At 42.5% G+C, this 8,122-nt stretch overlaps 1 pseudogene; it reads right to left on the bottom strand.

The window, feature by feature from the left end:
- Positions 1–2,506: 2,506 nt before the first annotated feature.
- Positions 2,507–7,005, bottom strand: LOC102498206 (actin-related protein 2/3 complex subunit 1A-like; annotated as a pseudogene).
- Between the last annotated feature and the right edge of the window lie 1,117 nt (positions 7,006–8,122).

Here is an 8,122-nt window from a genome sequence, read left to right on the forward strand (position 1 = left end):
CTCTCTGTCTGTCTGGCGAGTGCACGCGCCCTATAGCGAAAAAACCTCTCCAAAAAAAAAAAAAAAGTCTGTTTCGCCAGTTCAGTCTTATGTTCAAACTCTCTTCTATTGAATGTGCAATGTTACTCTGGTCCAATCTTTTCCATTTAAATCCTGGAAGGTAACATTCGATGTTATTGATTTCTTGTCCTTAGCATTAAATTAGTCATTTTCTTGGTTGGTTTTTATTCTCTTATTTATGTGTCTTTAGTTTTCCTGGTACAGCACTCCTTTCAGAACTTCTTGAAGAGTGGGTCTGCTATTGGCAAATTCTTTCAGGTCTTGTTTATCTGAGAATGTTTTTTTATCCTGTTTCCATATGTAAAATAATCTTGCCAGGTATAGTATTCTTGGTTGAAACTGTTTTTCACTTAACACTGTGAATATATTATCCCATTCTTTCCTTGTTCTCATTGTTCTGTGAGAGGCCTGAGGTTAGCCTGATTGGATAACCTTTATAAGTAACCTGATGTTTCTCTCTTGCCAATTTTACTGTCTTGTCTTTGTGGATTTGGCCAGTCTGGCTATGGTGTGCCTTGAAGATCTTCTTAGCTTGATTCTATTACGGGTCCTTTATATTCCTTGGGTCTGAATATTTGAATGCCTCTCTAGATTTGGAAAGTTTTCTTCCAAGATTTCATGGAATAGAATATCAATGCCCTTACTGGTTTCCTCATCTTCTGGGATACTGATTATCTGGATGTTTGGGTGCTTAATGCTGCCTAGTATTTCTTGTATAGTATTCTCATTTTTGGGGGGTTATTTTCTGTGTGTGTGTGTGTGTGTGTGTGTGTGTGTGTGTGTGGTTGTTTTTTCTAGATAAGAGGTTTTACTTTCCACATCCAAGATTCTGTTTTCTGCATGTACTAATCTGCTTATAATACTCTTGAGGGAGTTTTTGATTCCCTGAAGGGCAGCCTTCATCTCTAACAGCTCCATTTGATTCAGTTTTATGGTGTGTTTTTCCTCTTTCAGATGATGGAAGAACTTCAACACCTTCTAGAACTCGTTCCTTTTCTCCTGCATCTTCCGGAGTTCATGATCTCTCAGCTCTTGCATCTCATCTAGTTTTGTCACTACGAATATTCTGAATTCTCTATCAGACATTTCCACGAGTTCTACTGTACTGTCTGTGGATGATGAGGGATTGTTCTTTTCCCTTAAGGGAAAGATATTTTCTTGGTTTCTCATGTTTCTTGTGCCTCCCTTCCTTTCTCTCTTCCTTCTCTTTCTTTCTTCTCTGTCTCTTCTTTTCTTTTCCTTCCTTCTTTCTTTCTTTCCTTTCTTTCTCTTTATCTCTCTCTCTCCTCTCTTTCTTTTTTTAAATTGCCACAGAACATACACATTTTTTTTAATATTAATTTATTTTTACTTGTTATTATTATTTTCTAATTTGAGGAGAGAAGGAGAGAGAAAGTGAGAGAGCAAGCCACCAGGTCTGAGACTCGAACCATGATCAGCCACATGGGAGTCTAGCACTTTAACCACCATGCCACTTGCCAGCCCCAGTAAGTATTGAGGATTTCAATGACTCTAAAAGTATTCAGATGCTGGCTACTGTGCACCGAGGCCTATCTAGACATTCAACGTGTGGAGAGTGAAACTTAGAGTGGGAAAGTAAGGTTAAAGACAAAACAAGAGGACCAGCAGTTGGCATAATGGCTATGTGGCTGGACTCCCATGTAGTCAACCGCAGTTTGTGTCCTGGACCTGGTGGCTTAAAACTCACGCCGGGCGCATGTGCGTGCATGCCTAAGATCCCGAGAGGAGAATGGAGAAGAAGGGATTGCGGCGTGACCATCCCCCCTGGGGGGTGATTTCTCACTTTCTGTCTCTCTGTCTCTCTCTGTCTGTCTGGCGAGTGCACACACCCTATAGCAAAAACCTCTAAAAAAAAACAAGAAATAAACAAACTAGAAAAATACTAACAAGAAAAGAAAGAGAAAAACGATTTTTTTTATACACGTAAAAAAATGAAAACCCTGCGGTGAGTTACAGGCCAGGACACACCTCAGCTTTAAAATGGCTTGTGGCTTGCTTTTAAAAGCCGTTGATAAAGATTACTGAGTACATGCGGAAAAAAAAAAATACAGGGTATGCACACTGGGAAAATATATTTTCTTTTTTTCATATTCAGAATTTTTATTTAATTTTCTAGTGGACAATTTACATCTCTCTCTCTCACCCGTCACTTTAAGTTAGTGTAACAATTTTTCACAATAAACTACTTAAAGAGAAGCTTTGGTCAAGAATGGAATGAAATAAAACAAGAATAAAACAAAACAAGAACAAAAACAAAAAATCAATACTGCTTTAAAAAAACCAATTTCACCCTAAACAAAAACACACAATATTTGCACAATATGTGCTCAGTGTTTCCTTGGGGCTGGCTTTCCTCACCATCATGCAAATGGCAGAGCCACCGGCAGCCTGTTTGTCATGCTTGATGGTGAAGACTCACTCAGCTTCACATTATCCCGAGGCTCTGGATAGAAGGCTTTAATATTTGAAATCTCAAATTGTTACAGCTCCATCAATGCCAGTAGTGCAAACTTTGCAACAGTTCTGCTTGTCCACTTCATAGACATTTGAGTGATGCTATTCTGGTGCAGTGTCTCTAAGGCTGTATTATGGTCCTCAGTTGTGGCACCCTGGATATTTGAATGCCTCTCTATGTTTGCAAAGTTCATGTTTGCGCAATCATTCCACTGGAAGATATGTTGCACTGAATGCTCTCTTTTGGAATGTCTAGGTTGTAGACAAAGGTCAAGCAGCCACAGTCTTTATAGTTAAAGAGCATTGGGCAGCTTCTGGCCCAACTCCTAGCGAAGCGAGAACCCATGTGCAACTGAGGTGGGCCCAGCTCGGCCCCTTTAACCAGAAAGCCTAAGCCTCTGCCCCAAAGCTCTCCAGAAGATGCAGGAGAAAAGAGAGGAGTTCCAGGAGGTGAGAAAATGCTTGCATGATCTGAAAGAGGAAATACACACTATAAGAAAGAATCAAACGGAACTGTTAGAAATGAAGGCTGTAATACAGGAAATCAAAACCTTCCTTGAAAGTATTAAAAGCAGATTAGATTATACAGAAGATTGAATCTCAGATGTGGAAGACAGAACCTCTGATCTAGAAAAGTTCACCAAAAAGACTGAGAAAATAACCCAAAAAATGAGAGTAATATACAAGTAATACTAGATATCACTAGATGCCCAAACACCCAGATAATTGGTATCCCAGAAGGTGAAGAAACTAATAAGGGCATTGAAAATCTATTCCATGAAATCCTGGAAGAAAACTTTCCCGATCTACAGAGGCATTCAAATATCCAGACCCGAGGAATACAAAGGACCCCACATAGAATCAACCCAAGAAGATTTTCTCCAAGGCACATCATAGCCAGATTGACCAAAACCACAGAGACAAGATGCTAAAATTGGCAACAGAGAAACATCAAGTTACTTTTTTTTTTTTTTGGAGAGATTTTCGCTATAGGGCACATGCACTTGCCAGAAAGACAGAGAGAGACAGAGAGATAGAAAGCAAGAAATCATCCCAAGGGGGGGATGGCCACACTGCAATCCCTTCTCCTCCATTCTCCTCTCAGGAGCTTGGACACACACGCACATGTGCCCAGCGTGAGTTTAAGCCACCGGGTCCAGGATTCAAACCGCGGTCAGCTACATGGGAGTTCAGCAACATAGCCATTATGCTAACTGCTGGTCCCACTTTTTTTTTTTTTAAATATATGATCAGTTATTAGGTTCTTGGCAAACAATTTAGAACACTAATTTGTGAGGATAAACTCCATTTGTAAGGGCAAACACAGATCGCAGGTAGCCCTGGAGCTGAGGAACAGCTTCGATTGTTGGCAAAATTTGTGAGTCTACCGCTTTCTGATCAATCTTGCACTGCTCTGAAATCTCATATTTCTCCTTCTCTGTGTTGAAGACCTCACTTTCCTGGTGTCTGGGCTTCCACAGTTTCCTTTTCTTGAAGTAAGCATCAGTAAGGTGCTTTGGGATTTTTATTTTGCTAATATCATTTTTCTTTCTTTTTTTTTTGGAGAGGTTTTTGCTCTAGGGTGCGTGCGCTCGCCAGACAGACAGAGATATAGAGACAGAAAGCAAGAAATCACCCCCCAGGGGGGATGGTCACGCCACAATCCCTTTTCCTCCATTCTCCTCTAGGGATCTTGGGCACACACGCACACTCGCCCGGCGTGAGTTTTAAGCCACCGGGTCCGGGACGCGAATCGCAGTCGACTATGTGGGAGTCTAGCGACATAGCCATTACGCTAACTGCTGGTTCCCCTAATATCATTTTTCGTAGAGGTGGCAATGACAAATTTCTGGTGTGTTCTACGCAGTGGAATTTGATTGAGAACCAGTGGTCCAGTTGCAAGGAGCAAGCCGCCGCTCAGCTGCTTCAGGAAAACCACTCTTGCCTCTGTGGCGTCCAGTGAGGATGATCAGAATGGTCCCAGGAGTGATGCTGGCTCGCAGCTTTCTCACATGCTGACTGAAGGGTTTTTTGCCGTGGCTCAACAGCTTTCAAGGCACATCTTCAGTGGTATAATACCTAGGCATTTTGTGCAGTTTAACCACCCGGGTACCACCATTCTTGTCTTCACCAACTGGTTTTGTGACGGTCGCAAGAACCTTCTCCTTCTTTTTCTTTCCTATCCTGGATTTAGTGGCCGAGTATTTCCTCTTGTACATGGCCTTCCTGGAATACATAGTATCCTGCTTTGCAGCTTTATCGCCTGCCATCGTGTATAGTGGGAAAGAGAACATCAAGTTACTGTCAAAGGACATCCCATCAGGCTAACATTGGACCTCTTGTCAGAAACAACGTAAGCAAAGAAAGAATGGCAAAATATATTCAAAGTGTTAAGTGAAAAACAACTTCACCCAAGACTACTATATATTTGGCAAGATTATCCTTCATATGGGAAGAAAAGCCCAAAATATTCTCAGATAAACAAAACCTGAAATTGGGACCAGTAGTTGGCATAATGGCTATGTCGCTGAACTCCCATGTAGTCGACCATGGTTCAAGTCCCAGACCTGTTGGCTTAAACTTCACGCCGGGCGCGTGTGCGTGCAAGCCCAAGATCCAGAGAGGAGAATGGAGGAGAAGGGATTGGAGCATGGCCATCACCACTGGGGGGCGATTTTTTCCTTTCTGTTTCTCTCTTTCTAGTGAGCACATGTGCCCTATAGCAAAAATCTCTCCAAAAAATAAAAGAAAAAGAAATTGAATTCTTATGGGGCTTTGTGCAAATAACAGACCAAACTGAGATTAACCTAATTTTTTTTTTTCAGATAAGTTAGTTTATACCTCTCTTTAGTAAAAGGAGGAATGGAAAGAAAGTATGTTTCAGAAGAAAATTACAGTGCAGTTGTCACTAGATTCTGGCTTTGCCCATATTTTTAAGATATTTTGTAAATCAATAATGTGTGAAAAAAAAGTTTAATATGGAAGAGAGGAAGAGGAAAGGGGAAGGAAAAAACAAAAGTATGCTTAATTGACAAAAAAATGAGAAGCTATTTGCTGATGATAAGGTATAGAGATGTCTTTCTCTTGACTGACATGCATGGGATTTGTGCTGGAAAAAGAAATGGTGTATGCTGTGAAGACATTACGTGTAAATAAATAAATTTTAAAAAGTGGAAGTGGGGAATAGATGAAGCTAACGTTGCAGTGTTAATAATGTTTTAGCCTGCGTGATAGATATGTGAAGATTAATTATCAGAATTTTCCACTTTTCATATGTTTGAAAATAAAAAAAATAAAGTATTAAAAAATAAATAGGGGCCAGCAGGTGGTATGGTGGTTAAGGGCGCTGGACTCCCATGTAACCAACCATGGTTCAAGTCCTAGACCTGGCGGCTTGCTTTCTCACTTTCCTTCTCTTTCTTGTTCTGTCCCTCTCTAGTCAAATTTAAATAAATAAAGTTATAAATAAATAAATATAAAGAAAGAAAGAAAGAACATTGGGCAAGAGTCATGGCCAGCAGCTACCACACTATTCTCTGAGAATAATGACACACTCAGGAGTGGCAGGAACTCTGTTTTCAGAGCTGAGACCTGCACACTTTTTGAAGCATATTCAACAGACACAGTACTGTCATGGCTGACCCAGGTCAGGCGGCTACCACTGGCAGAGAAGCTGACCCCTTCCTTGAGCCCACCACCAGTGCCACTGCCATCAAACTCTGACATCAGCTGATAAAGGCATCTTGCTGCCCCAGGGCATGCTGGCTGGCTTGTCATCCACTTCTTTGATGCAGGAAAAAAATACTCTGCATTTAAAGTCGCATGATCCTGCTGCCAGCAAACATTGTTGGGATGCCAATCAAGCTGAGGACTGTGGATCGAATCGGCTTTTTAACACACCTGCTTATCCACCAGTCATTTTCAGAATCAAAGTAGCAAACAGAAATGAGTCAAGCTCCATTTCCCATAGCAGATTTGTTATCTGGAAGGGACCACTTCACGGAAGTGGCTGCGTGATTAATTCTCAGGGTCACCAGGGTTGGCTTCCAGACGCCATCTTTCTGACTCCAGACATGAGCATCACGGTCTGCCCGCGTGGCAATGGTCACTCCTGGGAGCCCAGCCAATACCTGTGAAGTGTCTGCTATGCTCCCTGAGTTCCTGACTTTCACCCACCAGCTCCCATTCTTCATACAGATGTGTACTTCACGATTACTGGCACTAAGGGCAATTTGGGTATGACCCCTGTTCTAGGCAGGACAGGTGATTGGCTCTAGTAAAAACGGATGCACGGACATTATTCTTAGTGTTTTCAAAGGATAGAAAGCTGGGGTAGGGAGGTCTGGATGGGCTCAGAGCAGAGAATCGGCACTCTGGTTGGTTGACACGAACAGGCTCCGGTGGGTGTTGGTGGATGACCTGGGAAAATTATTTGCAATGTTGTAAAGATATATAACAATCGAATGTAAAAAATAAGAGAAAAATGGGTCAGCAGATAGCATGGTGGTTAAGGTGCTGGACACTCCCACATGGCCGACCACAGTTCAAATCCCCGTCCCGGTGGCATGCTTTCTCACTTTCCTTCTCTCTGTGCCTTTCTCTGGTCAAAGCTAAATAAATGAAGGAATAAATAAAATCAAATAAATAATTCTTCAAAAAAACAAGAAGGAAAGAAAAGAAAGATTACCCCAAGACTTAGTTGCTTAGATAGGAGACATTTATTATCTCTCAGGGTCTTTGTGGCCTGGTGGGTGGTTCTGGCTCGGCGTTTCACAGAAGACTGCTATGAAGATGAGGCTCACCTGGGGCTGAAGGTGCACTTCCAGAGGTTCACTCAATGGCTGTTGGCACAAGGCCCCAGTTCTTCCCCACAGCCCCCAACGTGACACATTGCGAGTATTGAGTACCCTCACAACGTGGCTACCAGCTGCCCCAGACTGACCCAAGAGGGAGAGCAAGGCAGGGATCACCACAAATGCCTTTGGTAACCTCACCTCAGAAGGCACATTGTCGTCACTCCAGTGCCCCATTCCTTATACCGTCACCGTATTCAATGGAGAGGTCTACCTCAGAAGGCACATTGTCATCACTCCAGTGTCCCATTCCTTATACTGTCACCGCACTCAATGGAGAGGTCTACCTCAGAAGGCACATTGCCGTCACTCCAGTGTCCCATTCCTTATACCGTCACCGCACTCAATGGAGAGATCTATGCAAACGTGTGAAAACCAGAAATAGGGCTGTTAGGGGCCCTCCTGGGTGGTCAGCTACCAGCAGGATGTTGTTTTAATTAAGAGAAGGAAGGGCAGGAGTCACTGTTATTTAGGTTTTTGTCGTAAGTCATGTATGCCAGTCAAAGAGAGACAGAGAAAGGGAAACTGAGAAATTACCTCCCAGAGGGATGATCATGCCACGATCTTCTTCATTCTCTTAGGATTTGGGGCAAGCATGCACCGTGCACAGTGTGATTTTTTTTTTTTTAAGATTTTTTTTTTTTGAGGTTTTTGCCATAGGGTGCGTGCGCTCGCTAGACAGACAGAGAGAGAGAGGCAGAAAGCGAGAAATCACCCCCCAGGGGGGATGGCCA

Source organism: Tupaia chinensis, unplaced genomic scaffold (assembly GCF_000334495.1).
Source record: "Tupaia chinensis unplaced genomic scaffold, TupChi_1.0 Scaffold000286_1, whole genome shotgun sequence".
Classification (NCBI taxonomy): Eukaryota; Metazoa; Chordata; class Mammalia; order Scandentia; family Tupaiidae; genus Tupaia; species Tupaia belangeri.